This window comes from Panthera uncia, assembly GCF_023721935.1.
Source record: "Panthera uncia isolate 11264 chromosome C1 unlocalized genomic scaffold, Puncia_PCG_1.0 HiC_scaffold_3, whole genome shotgun sequence".
Classification (NCBI taxonomy): domain Eukaryota; kingdom Metazoa; phylum Chordata; class Mammalia; order Carnivora; family Felidae; genus Panthera; species Panthera uncia.
This window is the reverse complement of record NW_026057584.1, coordinates 34,870,662-34,892,046: the sequence shown is the minus strand read 5'-3', so window position 1 is coordinate 34,892,046 and position 21,385 is coordinate 34,870,662. Positions and strand designations below refer to the sequence as shown.

At 37.7% G+C, this 21,385-nt stretch overlaps 1 pseudogene; it reads left to right on the top strand.

The window, feature by feature from the left end:
* LOC125911372 (aldehyde oxidase 4-like) overlaps nt 1-21,385 on the top strand; it is a 74,337-nt pseudogene that overhangs the window by 23,518 nt on the left and 29,434 nt on the right.

Below are 21,385 nucleotides of genomic sequence, written 5' to 3'. Positions count from 1 at the left end.
TGTGTCCTCTATGAGCTTTTTCAAACTGAATTATTCAGCTATGTCACTGAATACTGCATTGTCATAGGAGCCATACAGTGGGAAGATGTAGGTTGTTCCACATATAGAGAGAGACTGACTGAATAAGGACACTTAAGAGAGTGGCTGGCCTGTAGGAAAAGTTCTTGCCAGAGTCATAAATTTGCTTAAGGCTCATCCTATACCGACACACATTCACACACACACAAAAATTCTGGGACACAAAATTTGAAAATTTAACTGTAACAACCTTATTTCTCTTCATACTCTTTTCACAGTTTACCAAATGCTTTCACATCTTGTTTCTTTTGATCCTCATGACAGTCCTGGAAGGTAGACATAGCAGGTGGTAGCCTTGGGATCTCCGTTCTCAATCAAAGGACTGAAGTAACTTCCCCAACTTTGCACAGCTAACACACAATCAAGTCAGGACTAGATTCCAGGGTTTCTTACTTTTAGTCAAATTCTCCTTCCCACAATGCACCAAATAAGGCTATCTGAGAAACATATCCAAACTCAGCATTTGAATAGATAACAAGTAATGGGAGGTAAAAATTCTACTTTAAAGTAAAGTATTCCTTGGGGCACCTGGGTGGCTCAGTCGGTTAAGCTTCTGACTTCAGCTCAGGTCATGATCTCACTGCTCATGAGTTCGAGCCCCATGTTGGGCTCTGTGCTAACAGCTCTGAGCCTGGAGCCTGCTTCAGATTCTGTCTCCATCTCTCAGCCCCTCCGCTGCTCACTCTCTGTCTCTGTCTCTCTCTCTCTTTCCCAAATATAAAATAAAACATTAAAAAATTTTAAAAAATAAGGTTTTCCTCATTGAGTAAACAGAAAATGAGAAATTGTCTGCTTTCCCCTCTGATCTGCTAATATTAAGTCAGTCTGCCCATTCATTTTCTTTTTTATCTGTTGGAATGTCCATATCAGTTGACTCATAGGGAGAAATGGAGCAAGGGGAGGCTGGGCTGGTACAGAAGAATGTTGGAAGTAAGGTATGGATGCACTTGGTTGGGTGGGGTGGGAGTGAAGGGACTGGGGAGGAGGTAGAGCCCATAACACTATGTCAATGTTTCTCAATCTTTTCATTATTGCCTCACTAAGGAGCAAGAGGCATTTTCCCCCAATCATCCCTCCATGAATTTTTAACACCGTAGGTAGGCCATATATCTGTTTATGTACAGTATATGTATATCAGGGCTTTATCCATCAAAAGAGCAAGATTTTTTTTTTCACCCTTTTGGGGCTGGTATTACCCTCCTGGAGAATGCATGAACTGGATGACATCCCTGCTCAAAGCATTCCCTGAAAGCACACTTGCAAAAAACCTGACCCAAGGTACAGACAGGTGTCTATTCTTATTGCTTTGTTAAGGAAACAGTATGAAAAGATGGCTGTATAAGAAGGGCAAATGGGCAACACAAATGTGTAGGTCACTTTCCACTTAGACTTAATGATCTTTTAAAAGTTTTATATAATCTGAACTGAAATTTCTATATTTGATCAATTTATTCAGGAAAACACTAATTGCACATTAACAAAGTAATGAATTTCTGATATCTGTCGCTGGTATATCCTAAAATGTATGGCATATATGACTGAGAAAAAGAATTTGGTACTTAATATTTGGGAATAAAGCATATTGCCAAAAATATCTTTATCTTTGGTTTCTCTAAGTTAATATAAAAAGAGAAGATATATTTGAAAGATTGTTTCTGTGCAGCCCATACATCTTGTTATAGTTCAACTTCAGTTTATATTCTCCTATCTTATTTTCAGGGGTGCAGAATGTGGCCTGGCTCTGTTGAATGATGGCTTACATCTTATTGTTTGGGGGCAGCAAAAGAAGACTAAGACCTACTGTGCTCTCCTGAAGCATCTGAGGATGCTTGCCAGAGCTCAGATTAAGAATATGGCAGAATGCTCTCTAGTGTGATATGAAATAAGCCACAGTTATAGACAGTCATATAGTTCTGTTCTGCTTAGAAAACATTACTCTGAAGGGGAACCCCAAGTCAATGTTGAACAAGTCTATACAATATGAGTATGAGTGGGTATATGTACTCAAAATGAGAGTCATCACGCTGCATTTATGTGTGTGTCCAAAGTGAGAAGCGGCAGGGTGCCTGGGTGGCCCAGTCAGTTGAGCATCTGACTCTTGATTTCAACTCAGGTCATGATCCCAGGATTGTGGGATCAAGCCCTCTGTCAGGCTCCACACTCAGATTCTTCCTTTCCAGGGCACCCGGGTACCTCAGTCGGTTAAGTGTCCAACTCTTTATATTTGGCTCAGGTCATGATCTCATGGTTTGTGAGATGGAGCCCCATGTCAGGATCTGCACAGTGCAGGACCTGCTTGGGATTCTCTCTCTCTCTCTCTCTCTCTCTCTCTCTCTCTCTGCCCCTTCCCCCCTCTCAAATAAATAAAACTTTTTAAAAAATCTCTTTCTCCCTCTGCCCCTCTCTCCTGCTCACATGCTCTCTCTTGGGGGAAAAAAAAAGTTAAAGTTCAACCAAGGGGACTGTCCAGCTCTAACAGGCTATGAAATGTTTTAGCCAAGGTATAGTAAACAAGAGCCTACATTTCCAAAATACTCTTTTATGTCTGTTCCTCCTCTTAGACCTTTGCCCCAAGGTCAGTTTCTAAGCATGTGCATCCCATATGTCTATTCTTGGATGTCCCCCAGTTGTCTAGCTTATTGAGGTTTCCTTATTATTTGAGATTTAAGAGTAATTGGTTTGAACCACTGCCCATTCCACACATGATAGGTAGTTCAGTGAGACTTTGGTGCAGGGCATTTCTCCTAATTGTCTCTGGCCCTGTTTCTGTTGATTCTCAAAATTCACTACATATTTTCACCTCTGCATCTTCTGTCCCTTTTTCTAGACCACACTGTTCCTCTCAACATCACCTTGCCCCCTTACCTCCCTTCAAAGGTTCTCATTCAAGGCTATGTCTGAAGGAACTTTATCCACAGTTTGGAGTAACAGAGAAGAATTCTACTACACAGCACTACAGTAAGCATTTTGAATGGGAATGCTACATAGCCCAGTTCTTTAGTGTTTATTTACTCAGACTCTAGTCCTTACTTTTCCCGATGTTATTGGACACTCATGCTAGAGTCAGCTCTCAAAGAAATTTTCTTCTTCACTGCACATGGAAAAGGAACATTTTCTTCAGCAATAAGTTTGAACTGGGGTTAGGGATGGGAATCTTGCACAACATGTTGTCTGACTCTATTTAGCTGCCCTAAAATCATACCAGATCTTTCTTTGAAGCAAAGAAGGGAATTAAAAACTTGCACAAGATCCTTGTACACATAATTCCTTGTTTGTCAAATAACTGGCTTTAAAAATGTTATCTTTTTTATTTAGACTTTAGAAGGACATGTGGTGAACAGACCTAATTTTTCTGACCTAAATACCATTTTAACAGCAGGAAATCCTCCCATCAATCTGATATCTAAAGGCAAGAGACAAGTTTTAGGCATTCTATTATATAATTACCACTGTCAGTTAGGTAGCTCCTTTCATAAAGCATGAACCAGGAACCCAAGTGTATCTAACTTAGATTCACCAAATATATAGGCTATATCTGTATTACCTCAAGTGTAAGGATGCAACAGAGGTCAATTATCCTGTTTTCAGATGTTCTATATCTTGCAGATCAGATAAGTTACTGCACTGGACAATTTTTCTTAACTATTTGGCCACATTTATGCACAGTCCAAATTGTAGTATCAAAGCATTTTTTTAAAAAAATGAGATGTCTGGGGCGCCTGGGTGGCGCAGTCGGTTAAGCGTCCGACTTCAGCCAGGTCACGATCTCACGGTCCGTGAGTTCGAGCCCCGCGTCAGGCTCTGGGCTGAAGGCTCGGAGCCTGGAGCCTGCTTCTGATCCTGTGTCTCCCTCTCTCTCTGCCCCTCCCCCGTTCATGCTCTGTCTCTCTCTGTCTCAAAAATAAATAAAAAACGTTGAAAAAAAAATTAAAAAAAAAAAAATGAGATGTCTGTCTGTGGTTTTAAAGCTTTATGGCACATTTCATTTCAGAGTATTATAAAGTTGGAAATTTTCCTCATAGGGACTTAACTTTCTAAAGAAAATCAAGATTGTGGAGCATGTTACTCATTACTTCTCTCTTTATTCAAAGACAGCTTGAGCTTTGCCAAGAGAGAATTATTTAAACTCAATTAAATAACAATAAATGCATATTATTCATAGAGCTATTGATGTAAGATACCCTCTTTTTTATTACAATCACATTTTTGAAAATACAGTGGCTCAAGTAAGAGAATATTGTCAATTGTCTAAGAAAAAAAAGCTGTGTAGCAGGCATTCCACTTGTACGCCTGTTCCACCATTGTCCCAGCTGTAGAACTTTGAACAAATCATTTAACCCCTCTGGACCTCTGGACCTGTTTTCCCATTTATGAACCTATGTTGTACTCAGTTGTTTCCAAATAGCTTTAAAGTTCTTCAAGGCCAAAATTTGTGAGTGTTGTGTAATGGGAGCTGAGAACCAGAAAAGACTTTTCAGATTATCTGGTCCAGTCCTGTCATTCTGCAGATGAGGAACTGGAAGCCCCTACGGTTCTGTGACTTGCCTAAGGTGACCCAGCATGGAAGCTGCAACTAGAAACCAGATCTTCTGGCTTACAGTTCACACTCTCTCTTTCCCCAGATTCATCACAACTATCCCTTGCTTCATATTCTCCAGTTCGATAAATTCATTCTGATCAAGGTCATTTTCTCTAATAGAAGGAGAACAGCAGATTCCTTTATACAGCCATTTCCTTGAGAGATCACCTAAAACCAGCCTTAAATCAGAAGAGATTATGTTATCTGTTTCTATTCCCCACTCTACTCAGGTAAAGGCTCCCTGACTCACTGCCCACCCCGAGGGAGCCCAGCTTACCCTGGGAGACTTCTGGGGCTGCTCAGAGGAAGAGGCAAATTCTCAGAGGACCATTTGATTTGCTTTCATATCAGGGCCACATTGTGACTTCTGTAGAAGCTGGCCACACAGATGCCGTCCTACTTTGTGACTCTAATGTTTCACGCTAATAATGAGATTTAACCTAGAATGAGAGACTTAAACCTGGAAAGCACTTGGAAGACCATTTGATCCAGTGGTTTTGAAGCTTTTTTTTTTAAGAGTAAAATTACTTGTTTGCATGAAATTTACGTAGAACACCAAACTAAACCAGTTAAAAGTGGAGGTATGGTAGTTCATCCTGAGAGGCAGCACACCTCCTGATTTTTCCCTTACCCCTCTCAGCAGCCCCGGAGGCACACAACCTTCTCATTTTAAAGAAAGTTAAGACCCAAACAGTTTAAGTCACATGCCTGAGGCCACATGTAGTGACTCAAATTTTGAAAATAGATAAACATAGACTCTGAAGCCAAACTGCTTAGATTTCAACCCCAATTCTTCCATTTCCTGTATGACCTTGTACAAGTTATGTAACCTCTCAGTTTCCTCATTAGTAAATTAGAAATGAGTAGAGTTGTTATGAGGATAATATATTAATACCTATAAAGCACATGGACCAGTACTCACATATACTCAATACTATAGTCAGCAACATCATTCACAGGATCATTTTCATTATAATTAATCATCAGAGTTGTTGCTATACAGCACACAATGGAGATGAACACTATTCTGAGTGTTTTTTTTTTATTTCCAGTGGCACTTTGTGCCGGGATTCTAGCTGGCCCAACATTAGGAGAATGCCTTTGCCATTGTCAATGCTGGGATAAGTGTGAAGTTTGAAGATGGCATAGGCATGATTAAGGACCTTTAAATGTTCTACGGAAATGTTGGCCCCACCATTGTCTCTGCAAGCCAAATGTGCAAGCAGCTCATTGGGAAGTATGTCACAACACATTTGGAAATGAAATTCAGGCCTTTGTATTTTAATATTTTATGAAAATGGCACTTGGAGAATTTTTTTCTGATTATATATATATTACATAATCATATAAGAAATTTAAGCACTGTGGAAGAATATAAAGAAAATAAAATCCACCCAAAAGCCAACCTTCTTCAAGATACAATTCTTTCATTGCAGTTTCTGTAATAAGATGAACACACAAATTAATCTAAGTAGATAATATATTCAAGTCTTCTTTCTTTCTCCTTCCTTCCTTCCTTCCTTCCTTCTTCCCTCTCTCCCCTTCTTTTCTTTTCTCTTTTCTTTTCTTTTCTCTTTTCTTTTCTTTTCTTTTCTTTTCTTTTCTTTCAAGTAGCCTCCATGCCCATCATGGGGCTTAAACTCATAACACTGAGATCAAAAGTCACATGGTCTACTGACTGAGCCAGCCAGGCACCCTTCACATTTTCATTTTTAATTAACCTGCAGAATAAGTAAATGTTTCCAATACTGTATCCTAAGACATCTTAAAATGTCCCTACACTACATAAAGATGAAATATTCAAAAAGTTTAAAAGGCCTTCTTCATGTCACTCTCATTGTTTCTAGCATTTGGAAAGTAGTTTTTAAAAACTCTTCCAACAAAATTAACTAAAATTTAAAATGAAAAAAGTAATAAAATTAAAAAAACTTTCTTCTAACTAGTGCTTTTACAGTAATTTTTATCTACCCATTGTATTCATTGTCAACAATGCAATGGAACTTAATGCAATTTTTTCTCAAATACTAAAGTAAGTCAATGCTTTAGAAGCATTTATGTAGAAACTTTCATTTGTAAAAAATTTACACCTGTCATCAATAATTTAGTCGTTTACCAGTCATTACCTATGTAGTGTGTGTGCCAGGCATGGCCTATTTGCTGGAGATACCTCAGTAAGATGAGTTTCCAGATCTTGGGAAGCTCTGATTTGAGTACTTTTTTATCCAAGCTATTTGAGGTAAATCAACATTCACAGGCCATGAAGTTAAAAATAGTAATAAAGGAGGACTTGGTAAGGAAAATTTCAGAACCACTGCAGCAGATTCTAAAGAAAGCTTGTGAAATATGTGAGGGTATTTTGTTTAGACTTTAAAGATGAATACATATTTTTCTCCATCTTACCTTGCTCTGTCAGTTTACTCTGTCTTTGCCTCTTCTGTGACATGTTTACATTCTTTCCTACCATGAAATAGGATGACCAAATGCTGAATGATACTTGCTGACTGGTCCTGGACGAGATTTACATGCCACCAGTAGCTGAGGGTGGCATGATAGAATACAGGTGAACCCTCAGCATCAGCTCACTTTTCAAATTCTACCTCAAAGTGAGGTGAGCAGTGAGGAAAATGATAAATGACTTCTCTGGGTCTCTGAGTGCCTTGACATTATGAGTGTGAGTCTGCATATGAAGGGCTTCCCTGCCCAGTTTCTCTACTGCACCAAGGTTAGCAGATTATCAAGGGTAAAGAGGGTGGAACTCTCAAGTGTGGTGCTTCCCAGCCTCCTTTTCCTTTCCTTCCCTCTCCCTTCTCTCCTGGGCTAAAAAGGGGACAACCTTGCTCTTCCTATAGTTTGTGTGACCATATAGTACACAATATCAAGTTGATCTACAATAGTGAAAAGCTTTCAGTAATTAAATTATAATCTCTTCCTATTTTAAAGAAAATTTTCTTATTAAAACAATACCTTCTTTAATATTTAGAAAATGTGGATTAGCCAAAAAGGAAGAGAAAATCTTTTGTCTATCATTTGTCTATCCATCACCCATAGATAACCATTATTAATATTTTGGTATGCGTCCTTCTAAACCCTTCTTTATGAATGTGGGTATGTATATGTCACACATATATATCTGTAGAACTGTTTAGTATAACTTGTTTATTTCACTTAGTAACAAACACCTTTCAGTGTTATTGAATATTCTTCATGACATAATGACATAATGGTTGCATGATGTGTCTATGGATAGGTGTGCCATTATTTGATATGTACTTTATTTTTGGACATTTAGATTGTTTCTTGTTTTTTAACTTTTTTTTTCTTACCTACCCTAGTTTAAAATGACCTTCACAGCAGTGTTTCTCAGAATATGGTCCATGACTGTGAGTGTCCCCTTGATAAGTCATGAGCTGACCCAAAAATGGCAGATAAATGATTATGCATTTCTTTTATGGCTAAGTCTGTTAATTCAGCTAGTCTTTTTAAATAATTTTTATTAATTAGCATTTATATTTATAGCATTTACATTTATAATAATTAGCATTGTTATAATATTCTATTATTCTGTATTACATAATATATTTACAACATACATATGTCATCAATATATGTCTATTATCACTTATAATTTGTTAAATACATGTCTTTTGTTTTACATCTTTATTATCATATGTTCTCTTGCATATTACACATTATATATTCTATCATTGTAGAAAATTCAAACACAGAGAAGCAAAAATTTTAAAAATCAACTGTAAGCCAGTAGTCCTACCATAAAGACTGTTAACATTTGGAATACATACATATATTTTTTTTCTTCTTTTTACAAGAAAAAGGGGTAATACTATACATAAATATTTGTAATCTATATTTTCACTTAATTGTAATGCATGAGCATTTTTTCAATCAAAATATTGTTTTTTAGGCATAGAATTTAGTGATTCATCACTTACATATAACACCCATTTCATGAGCATTTTTCAATGTGCATAAATACAAACACACTTCTACAAAACCATTTTTAATGACTAGGAACTATTATATCTTACAATGCACATAATTTGTTTAGTCAGTTCCCTCTTATTGGATATTTAGGTTAATTCTAATATCTTTACTATGACAACTAATCTGAAACTGAATGTCCTTGCAAATTAATCTTTTCTCCCTCAATTGCTTCTTTGAGATTCATGCCCAGAACTTTGACCTGGACTTGAAAGCACGGCCTCCATTGGAAAAACAAATTCTTCCTGCCATTTGAGAGGAGAGCTTGTCATAAAGGAAGTCTCCACTTCCTGGAAATAGCATTCACTTTCCTGTGTGTGTAAGTAGATATAGTCATTCTTGAAACAACTGCTGCTAGCCCAGGGAGCTCGAAACTCAGGGTTCTTTCCCAGCACAACTGGTGACCAGTATCTGAGAGAATAAATAAGATAACCTATTTCTACATGTGATTTTCTAAGCAAGTGATTCAGATTGTAAAGTTAAATGGGAAATTATCTTCTTTTCAGTATCTCCAGAATTTTCTGATATCCCAGAAGAGTTCATGAGTGCTCTAGAAGATTTCCTTGTTATAACACCCCAAGGAATTCGGATGTTCCAGGTCAGCGGGTAGAGTTTTTTGTTTTTTGTTTTTTAAATCTGTCTATGCATTCAATGAATGCATTATACATGTATCTCCCACTTTTCAATAGCTATTTTTTTTTATTACTTGTAAGGGTAAAGTCTACTAAAGCCAGCCAACATTACCAATTTTAACTCACACACGACTTGCTTGGTTTAGCTTCTATGCTTTTACTCAAGGCTTCACAAGGAGTTAGATTCTAAATGTCTCTTCTCCACTATATCAGTTTTGTTGCTTAAAATGTTCTCCTTTTCTTAGTGAATGCCTGTCCTTTCTTCAAAACCCAACTCAACATTCACTGCTTCTAGGACCCTACTTGACACAGCCATCCTAAATCTCCCAGGAACTTGTGTATTTTCTTTGCACCATATTGTGTAAATGTGTATATTTTGTTATGTATAAACTGTTCTTTATTGCTATATTAAGTTAACCATGTTATTTTAATATGTATTTGTCTGTATTCTGATACCCTTGCAAGCTTGTAGAATCTTTAAGGAGAAGAACAACATCTTCCTTTTGGGGAGGTGAGGGGGTAGATTGTAACCAGAATATATCTCTTACCACACTGCCCAATGGACATTTATTAACTCTGACTCACAGATATAGATACCCAATTGCCTATAATTTTTCTTCACTTGTGAGTAAGCCAGATATATCAGACCCAATTTTCAGTGCCTGAGAATGTCTGGAAGTAAAATAACTTGCTTTATTCATTGACAGTGTGTGGATCCCTACCGACCGTCACAAGACCCCATCAACCACCCAGTCATGCACCAGTCAGCCATTAAATATGCCAGGGAAGCTGTGTTTAGTGATGACATGTCTCCTGTTGCCCAAGAACTCTTCTTGGCTTTAGTCACAAGCAGCAGATCTCACACAAACATCATGTAAGAGAGTGAAAAATATTCCTATGTATTACTGGAATGCATTCACAATTTCACATCACAAATGAGAGGTTATTTAAGTCAACTAAGAATTCATTTCCTCAGGGCATCTGGGTGGCTCAGTCCACTAAGTGTCCAACTTTGGCCCAGGTCATAATTTCACAGTTTGTGAGTTCAAGCCCCACAGTTCGTGAGTTTGAGCCCCACATTGGCTCTGTGCTGACAGCTCAGAGCCTGCAGCCTGCTTCAGATTCTGTGTCTCCCTCTCTCTCTGCCCTTCCCCCGCTCATGCTCGCTCGCTCTCTCTCTCTCTCTCTTTCACAAAAATAAATAAATGTTTTAAAAAATCTTGAAAAAATATATATTCCCTCTTCTGAATGGAAATCAGTCATTTTTTTAGCATATTTTTGAAAGAATCTAATGCCAAGAGTCCAAACATCTGCCAAATATTGACACTTTTAAACACAGAATACTGTCCCTTATTTAGTTATGAGGTCCATTGTAGTTTTTCCCTGTGTTTGAGGAATCATTTATATTGTACCATGAACTTACCCCTGTAAACTCTATGTGTACTTTCAAATTTTCCCTCCTAGATCAATTGATATTTCAGAAGCCCTGGCACTTCCAGGTATTGTCAATGTGATAACAGCAGGTATTGTCAATGTGATAACAGCAGAGGATGTTCCAGGAAATAATAAGCATCAGGGAGAAGTTCTCTATGCACCCAATGAGGTGTGAGATTTGTGTGGGGCGTATTATTCAAATGATTCACTGAAAACACCAAAATGATTATTGGTTATGACTCTACATCCATGGATTCATGTTCACATCACAAAAACTGCAGGGAACCAATGATTCCACATCAGTGATTCTCAAATTCTCTCTTGAAATGTGAACATAAGATTCTGATCATAAGCTATAAGCCCTCTCAAAGAAGACTTCTAAAAAAGTTGTGAAAACCATAGAAGCAATATAGAACACAGGACATTAAAAGAACCGACAGAATTTCAGGATGACTGGATTAATATGTGTGCTATGGGAATGATGGGGAATACAACTGAAGACAGAAGCCAGATAATCAAGTTCTGCACCCAGTTTTTGAACCCCCTAAATCCCACTCATGCCACTGTTTTAAATTTATTCTCAAAGGTGGAAAATAATCTTTCCTTTGGTCATAGGAACCCAGTGGGTAAATGTAAGAATGTGGGAACAGTAATTCCTTTTTAATGATTCTGTGTCTTAGCTAATGGTAACACGTGGCTTTTCTGCAGGTGATTTGCATGAGTCAGATTATCTGCACTGTGGCTGCTGATACCTATGCTCATGCAAGAGAGGCAGCTAAAAAAGTGAAGATGACTTGTGAAGACATAGAACCAAAGATTATCACAAAAGAGGTAGTCGAGCCACTTCATGCCTTCTAGAATAACTAGGTCAGTATACTTTTGGCAGAATTCAACTGGTGGAGTCACAAATAGTATAAATTGGGCTCCATCTATACTTCATTCAGAGTTATTTATGTTTCAAAGCAAAGGCTCAAGAAATCGACACCTCGAAACATAATACTGAGAATTTCCCTGCCTGCATTTCTACTTCCTTCTTGTGACCACTTCTCCCATTCTCTTGACAAGACATGTTCTCATAATATAGATAGGTAACACCAGAGGAATGTCCTTATGACCTCTATGTAAAACTAGTCGGTGGGAAAATCCAGAGCACTGTGAAACTGAGAACAGTAATAACATTTACTGTCCTGTGTCTCCTGCCCACTTTCTACAAGCTCTGGAGATAGAAAACTCAGATTGGTATTCTAACTCCATCTTTTAGTAGCTCTTTCTTTCTTTCTTTCTTTCTTTCTTTTTTTTAGTGGCCTCTTAATAGCAATGAAAGCTTTGGCATGTCACGTAAATTCCTCATACCTCAGCTTTCTCAACTATAAAATGGGAGCCATAAAGCACCTACATGAAAGTCATTAGAAGGTTTAGATGAGAAAATCCAGGTAAAATGCTTAGAACAGCACCTGAGAGATACGGAATGCATGTAGTAAATGTTTGCTATTATTTTTGTTTTAGTTGTTGTTATTAATGAGGGCAAGAACATGTTGCATGGTGCTTTATAGCCCCAGCATTTAGCAAAGCATTAACCCAAGGTCAGTCTTAATAAATGAGTGTGATGGAGGGAGAAGTGAATAGATGGGTACATGAACAATATGAAACCCAGCCATGTAGGATACTTCTTCAGTATCCTCTGATTCTCCTCTGTTCTTCCCAAGAGTTGCCAAATTCAGGTCTTTCCCAGTTATCTTTTCAATGCCTTTAAGTCTGCCCCTTTCTTTCCACTCTCAATTTCACCCCTATCCCACCCTTCAGCACATACCTTACCACTGTCAGATTTACTACAATAACCACTTAAGGAGCCTCTTGTACTCCATTTTAAACCTGTCTACCCACCACATTAACTTTTCTACGCCTCAATGTTCATTGGGTCACTTTTCTTATACAATAATGTCCCCTTGGATAAGGGTCGTAGCATAGAACTCAAGGTCTTTCATAGTCCAACCTCAATTCACCTTTGAAGCTCATCCACATGCTCTTGACAGAAAACTTGCTCTCCAGCCAGCCTGGCCTTATTCTCTTTTTGGCCCCTCAGCTTATTTTCAACCTCAAGCTATTGCTTTCTGAAGTGGCCTTGACTTCAAATGATTTCCCCCTCTCTTCTCTAACTGTCCTAATTCCATGCAATTCAGCCTCTAATTTAGGTCACCTACACAAGGCCATTTCTGAGCATTTCCAGTTCCACCAGCCTCCTCCTTGGCCTCTCTCTACTCTTCTTATCTGCACCCCACCATAAAGTTGACACCTTAATACCCACTGTCTCAGGTCATCACTCAGCAGTCTAGAGGGTGGGACCTTCTAGATATGCTTATCTCCCCCTCAGTGCTTCCTCCAAGCCCTGAACAAAACTGAGTCACCAATACCTGTAGTCTATTGTAACACAATTTCTGCTGACTCTCTACACTCCTTAGATTGTCTGTCATGGTGTATGAATATCTGAAAGAACAGGAGCATAGCAGTTTGATGGCGTATGAACAGTTTATTAAGATATGAGAAAACAAAACTTTTTATTATTTTGCCCTAGAACACAATTCATTTTTCCATTGGAAAAAAAAATAGAGCAAGGAAATTTAGAGCAAGCCTTTAAATATGTTGATCAAATCATTGATGGTAAGTTGTCTTGGGCCAGAAAAGTGATTCCTCTAAAGTTGAAGACTATAAGTTAATTATCTGGTTTGAGAAATACTGAAACTCCAAGGCAGAGCTCTCAACCCTAGTGTGATTTTTAAATCAAAATTTTAAATGCACAAATAATAAGTTTACAATTTGATGAAATTTTATGTATAGGTATAAATCTATGTAAACACTACCCACATCGAGATCTAGAACACTTCTGGAGAGCCTGGTTGGCTCAGTTGGAAGAGCATGCAACTCTTGATCTAGAGGTCATCAGTTTGAGCCCCATGTTGGGTGCAGAGATTACTTAAAAATAAAATCTTTAAAAACATATAGAGAGAGCCCAAGGAAAGCAACAGCGGCAGATGGGGAGGAAGCAGCAGGCTTGGAAGACCCATCTGCCTTCAGTAGGTTTCTGCTCTTTGCTAGGGACAACAATTAAGTGAGGTCCCCAAGTGAAACCCAAGTTCAAACCTGGACTGTTTGGAGGAGAAGAGACCAACATGGTGGAGAAGTAGGGGGATCTGAAGTTCCCTCCTCTCTCAAACAAAGCAGTATTGAAGCTAAAGGACTTTCAACTCTAAGAGTCCAGGTGGCAAAGCAACAGAGATACTTGCAAAGACCCACCAGGACAACATGACAGGCCATAGGTGCATGATTGTGAACTGAGAGAAATAAAACAAACGAAGGGGAGGGATCCCCTTCTGTAGAGAGACAAAGGGAAGAGAAAGAAGCTGGGGAAGCATAGGACTATATCTGGATAAAAGAAAAACCACGGACCAGGATGGTGAAAGATTCAATGTCTAACTGCAGGGCTTTCTCCAGACTAGGGCTGGCTGCCCTTTTCACACACCTGGGGAGGTGGGGAGCCAGCCCCAGGCTTGGTAACTAGTTCAGAGGTGCAGTCCGCAGTGGGAGAAAACAATCCCCTCCCTGGAATGCTATGGGAAGAAAGTATACATCCACTCAAAGGAGTGGCACATCACCAAAACCAAGGTGGACAGTGTGGGAACATTGAACACATGGGGGTTTAAATCCCAGCGAAGTGCCAGGAAAGCACAGGAGTTGGCAGAGTGGGACAAGCTGCCTTGTTTGCGGCCATAGCACAGTGAGGACGGCTTGAACAGAGTGATTTGGGACATCTGGTCTGTGGAGGTGAGACTGGGGGGTTGCCATTTTTCTCCCCATCACCAACAAGGTGGGGCTTCAGGGAACGGACTGTGGGTCCACAATGGAGGCAGGACCTACCTACACCAAACCAGGGCCCCTCCACGCCTGGTAACTGTGTATATACTGGAGCGGGATTAACACGATGAACCAGGCAGCCCCTCCTCCAGACCAGCACTGTTGCTTTGCCTGGTTTAATTCTCGGACAATTCTTATTATATAGATATATTCTTCCTTCCTTTTCTCCTTATCTCTTCCCTCCTGTAGTCTGGTTACTCTGGTTGTTGGTTTGTTTAAGCAGATTTAATCTATTCTCTTGATACATGCTCTACACCTCATATATATATATATATATATATATATATATATATATTTTTTTTTTTTTTTTTTTAATTTACATCCAAGTTAGTTAGCATATAGTGCAACAATGATTTCAGGAGTAGATCCCTTAGTGCCCCTGACCCATTTAGCCCATCCCCCCTCCCACAACCACTCCAGTAACCCTCTGTTTGTTCTCCATATTTAAGAGTCTCTTATGTTTTGTCCCCTCTCCCTGTTTTTATATTATTTTTGCTTCCCTTCCCTTGTGTTCATCTGTTCTATGTCTTAAAGTACTCATATGAGTGAAGTCATATGATATTTGTCTTTCTCTGACTACACCTCCTTCTTTATTTTCCTTTCTCTCTCTCTGGCTTAAGCCATATAGTTTCTCTGTCCAGTCAATTTTTATTTTTTTTTCTTTTTTCCTGCTTCTGTCATTTCTTCCTTTGCATGGAATAAGGCCTCGTCCATCAGCACCACCTCTACCCTGTTGTTTACTTGTAGTTGGTGTTTCTGATTTTTGTTTTTGGTTTGTGTGTGTGTGTGTGTGTGTGTGTGTGTGTGTTTACTTGTTTTTGTTTTCTGTTTGTTTTTTGTTTGTTTGTTTTCCTTTCCAGGGCTACTTCAATGAACAAATCAAAGCACACCTGGTGGAGGGTCCAAAACATGACTAGGAGTAGGGATAAAGTAACAACAGTCACAACAACACAGAGCAAGTAACACTCCAAAAAACACCTCATGAAGGGCCAAGCCCTGGGCAGTGTATGACCCCTCTTTAATATAGTAGTGATTGCAGGTACAGGACACATAACAAGCTTTTAAAACATGTAGGGGACAGAAAACTAGCCAAAATGATGAAATGGAGGAATTCTCCTCAAAAGAAATTCCAGGAAGAAATGACAGCTGAAGAATTGATCAAAACAGATATAAACAATATAACTGAATAACAATTTAGAATAATAGTCATAAGATTAATGGCTTGGCTTGAAAAAAAAAAGCATAGAAGACAGCAGAGAATCTATTGCTACAGAGATCAAGGAACTAAAAAATAGTCACAATGAATTTAAAAATGCTATAAATGAGGTGCAAAATAAACTAGAGGTGGTGACAGCAAGGACTGAAGAGGCAGAAGGGAGATTAAGTGAAATAGAAGATAAAATTATGGGAAAAGGTGAAGCTGAGAAAAAGATAAAAAATTCTGAACCACAAGGGGAGAATTAGAGAAATAAGTGAGTCAACGAAATAGAACAATATCCATGTCATAGGAGTTCCAGAAGAAGAAGAGAGAAAGAAAGAGGCTGAAGGTATACTTGAAAAAATCATAGCTGAGAACTTCCCCAATCTGGGGAAGGAAACAAACATTGAAATCCAGGAGGCACAGAGAACTCCCTTCAGATATAACTTGAATCAATCTTCTGCATGACATATCATAGTGAAACTGGCAAAATACAAAGATAAAGAGAGAATTCTGAAAGCAGCTAGGGATAAACGGGCCTTAACCTAAAAGTGTAGACACATAAGGGTAGTAGCAGACATATCTACTGAAACTTGGCAGGCCAGAAAGGAGTGGCAGGAAATTTTCAATGTGATGAATAGAAAAAATATGCAGCCAAGAATCCTTTATCCAGCAAGCCTGTCATTCAGAATAGAAGAAGATAAAGGTTTTCCCAGACAAACAAAAACTGAAGAAATTCATCACCACTAAACCAGCCCTATAAGAGATCCTAAGGGGGACTCTGGGGAATGTTGCAAAGACCACAAAGTATCAGAGACATCACTACAAGCATGAAAACTACAGATAACACAATGACTCTAAATCCATATCTTTCACTAATAACACTGAATGTAAATGGACTGAATGCTCCAATCAAAAGACATAGAGTATCAGAATGGATTAAAACAACAACAACAACAACAACAAAAAAAAACAAGACCCATCTATTTGCTGTCTACAAGAGACCCATTTTAGACCTGAGGACACCTTCACATTGAAAGTGAGGGGTTGGAGGGGCACCTGGGTGGCTCAGTCGGTTAAGCGTCCGACTTCAGCTCAGGTCACGATCTTGCGGTCTGCGAGTTCGAGCCCCGCGTCGGGCTCTGGGCTGATGGCTCAGAGCCTGGAGCTTGCTTCCAATTCTGTGTCTCCCTCTCTCTCTGCCCCTCCCCCGTTCATGCTGTGTCTCTCTCTGTCTCAAAAATAAATAAACGTTAAAAAAAATTTTTTTTAAAAATAAAAAAAGAAAGTGAGGGGTTGGAGAACCATCATGCTACTGGAAGTCAAAAGAAAGCTGGAGTATCCATACTTAGACAAACTAGATTTTAATTTTTTTAATGTTTATTTATTATTGAGAGACAGACACAGAGTGTGGGCAGGGGAGGGGTAGAGAGAGGGGGGAAACACAATCTGAAGTAGGCTCCAGGCTCTGAGCTGTCAGCACAGAGCCTGACGCACGGCTCGAACTCACAAACTGCAAGATCATGACCTGAGCCGAAGTTGGTCGCCCAACTAACTGAGCCACCCAGGCACCCCCAGACAAACTAGATTTTAAGCTAAAGGCTGTAACAAGAGATGAAGAAGGGCATTATATCATAATTACGGGGTCTATCCATCAAGGAGAGCTAACAATTATAAATGTTTATGCACTGAATTTGGAAGCACCCAAATATATAAATCACAAACATAAGCAATCTTATTGGTAAGAATGTGGTAATTGCAGGAGACTTTAATATTCCACTTAAAGGAATGGACAGGGGCGCCTGGGTGGCTCAGTCGGTTAAGCATCCGACTTCGGCTCAGGTCATGATCTCACGGTCTGTGAGTTCGAGCCCCGCATCAGGCTCTGTGCTGACAGCTCAGAGCCTGGAGCCTGCTTCACATTCTGTGTCTCCCTCTCTCTCTGACCCTCCCCCGTTCATGCTCTGTCTCTCTCTGTCTCAAAATAAATAAACATTAAAAAAATAATAATAATAAATAAATAAATAAATAAAGGAATGGACAGATCATCTAGACAGAAAATCAATAAAGAAACAATGGCCCTGAATGATACACTGGACCAGATGGACTTGACAGATATATTTAGAACTTTTCATCCTAAAGCAGCAGAATACACATTCTTCTCAAGTGCACATGGAACATTCTCCAAGATAGATCACATACCGGGTCACAAAACAGCCCACAATAAATATAAAAGAATTGATATCATACCATGCACACTTTTGGATCACAATGCTATGAACCTTGAAATCAACCACAGGAAAAAGTTTGGAAAACCTTCAAACACATGGAGGTTAAAGAACATCCTACTAAAGAATGGATGAATCAATCAGGCAATTAAAGAAGAAATTTAAAAATATATGGAAACAAATGAAAATGAAAAAACAACAATCCAAACCCTTTGGGATGCAGCAAAGGCAGCCCTAAGAGGTAAATACATTGCAATCCAGGCCTATCTCAAGAAACAAGAAAAATCCCAAATACAAAATCTAAAAGCACACCTAAAGGAACTAGAAGCAGAACAACAAAGAAACCCCAAAGCCAGCAGAAGAAGAGAAATAATAAATATCAGAGCAGAAATAAACAATATAGAATCCAAAAAAACCAGTAGAACAGATTAATGAAACTACGAGTTGGTTTTTTGAAAAAATAAACAAAATTGATAAACTCCTAGCCAGACTTCTCAAAAAGAAAAGAGAGAGGACCCAAATATATAAAATCATGAATGAAAATGGATTTATCACAACCAATCTCCCAGAAATACAAGCAATTATCAGAGAATACTATGAAAAATTATATGCCAGCAAACTGGACAACCTGGAAGAAATGGACGAATTCTTAGACACCCACACACTACCAAAACTCAAATGGGAAGAAATAGAAAATTTGAACACACCCATAATTAGTGAAGAAATTCAATCAGTTATCAAAAATCTCCCAACAAATAAGAGTACTGGGCCAGATGGCTTCCCTGGGGAATTCTACCAGACATTTAAAGTGGAATTAATACATATCCTTCTCAAGGTATTCCAAAAAATAGAAACAGAAGGAAAACTTCCATACTCATTCTATGAAACCAGCATTACCTTGATTCCCAAACCAGATGTAGACCCCACAAAAAAGGAGAATTACAGGCCAATATCCCTGATGAACATGGATGTAGAAATTCTTAACAAGATACTAGCAAATCGAATTCAACAGCATATAAAAAGAATCATTCACCATGATCAAGTGGGATTCATTCCTGGGCTGCAGGACTGGTTCAATATTTGCAAATCAATCAATGTGATACACCACATTAATAAAAGAAAGGATAAGAACCATATGCTCCTGTCAATAGATGCAGAAAAAGCATTTGACAAAATTCAGCATCCTTTCTTAATAAAAACATATTTAGAACACTTCCAGCACCCCCAGAAAGCTTCCTCTTGCTCCTTCTCAGTCAGTAACCCTTCCAAAGTTTTACCTCTTCTGAACTTCATATTAATGAAATCTTATAATATAACTTTCTTTGTGCCTACTTCTTTTATTCAACATTGAGTGTGGAAAATTCATCCATGTTGTTGCATAGATCGATAGTAGTTCTTCATTGTACAGGAGTATTCCATTATATAAATCTTCCACAATTTATTTATCCATTCTACTACCGATGCACTACTGAGCTATTTTCAACTTGAGTATGTTATTAATAAAATTTCTATAATTTATACATATCTTTTTGTGAACATAAGCACTCATTTCCAATGAAATATACCCAGGAGTAGAAATGCCAAATAATAGTGTTTTTATATGTTTACCTTTAGTAGTTAATGCCAAATATTGAAAAAAACAATATTCCAATTATACTCTTATTAGCAATCATGAGAATTGCATTGTTCTGTTGTTATCAGTCTTTTTAGTTTTATATAATCTGATGAAGTAGTATCTCATTGTGGATTCAATTAAATTTCTTTCATGACTGTTGATACTGAACCCTTCTCATATGTGTATTGACCATTTTTATATTCTCTTTTATGAGATATTTGTTCAAGCCTTTTGCCTGTTTTTTTAATTAACTAAAAGTGATCATTAAATTAATATTATAATTATATTGCTGTAAGTATATATAATTATTTTTAATGTAATTACTAATATAATAAGTAATTGATTTACTTACAAATTAATAGAAAGTTTCCATGTTTTTGGTGTAAGTTCTTTGTTGATTAGAAGTATTATACATATCTTCTCCCAACCTGTGGATTGCATGTTCACTGTCTTCACAATTCTTTTTCATCAACAAAAGTTCTTGATTTTAATGAAGTACAATTTATCAGTCTTTTCTTAATGGTTAATGCTGTTGTGCCCATGAAGAAATTCTTGCCTATCCAAAGGTTATGAAGATATTTTTCTGTTTTGTCCTAGAAGCTTGATAAAATGCTTTAGCCTTGATGTTTAGGTCTCTGATCCATCTCAAATTAATTTTTCTATATGGCATGATGCAGGGGTAAAGTTTCAGTTTTGTTCAAGTGTATATCCAATTGACCTAACACCATCTATTAAAACTATTTTTTCCTTTATTGAATTGCAGTGCAGCTTTTATTATTTTCCATGTGTCTACATATGTGTTGTTCTATTTCTGAACTGATATTCCATTCATCTGTTTATCTGTATTTGTAATAGACCTCACTGTCTTACTTGCTATAACTCTATAGTAAGTCTTGAAATCTGAGAGTATAATGTCATTTTCCTACTTCTTTCTCAATATGACCTTAGCTGTTTTAGGTTCTTTGCATTTCCATATACATTTATCAGTTCATCAATTTTTACTAAAAAATAACTTGCTGGGATTTTGACTTGTATTGCATTGAAACAATATCAACTTGAGAGACTCAAAATCTTAACAGTATTACATTTAAATCCATGAATATGATAGATACCACCTTTTACTCAGATTTACTTTAATTTCTCTCAGTAACTTTGCAGTTTTTATATAGAGATCTTGCACATCCTTTCTAATATTTATACCTAGTATTTGGTGTTTTATAATGCTGTTTTAAATGATATTTTTATTTAATTTTCTACTTGCTTGTGTCTAATACATAAAAACACAATTAGCTTTTATATACTGACCTTATATCTAAGAACTTTACTAAATGCACTTACTGTTTTAATAGTCTTATAGATTCTCTTCAATTTTCTGTACACACAAACATATCATGACAGTTTTATTTACCTTTTCCAATCTTGATACTATAATTTATTTCTTTGTTTGTCTGCTTTGACTTACTACACTGGCAAAGACCTAGTTAGTATATATATTTTTTAAATACCAATACCAAAATCCCATCTCAGACCAATGAAATCAGAACTGGAGTACAGGATGAGAGCATCAGTATTTATCTAAACATTCCCCAGATGACTCTAATGTGTAACCAGGGTTGAGAAGCACAGTTATTTCCTAAGAGAATTACTATCGGTCTTAGGTAAAAGAAAATAGTAATTTTCACAGAACCTAGTACCCTCTTCTAAATAACTAGA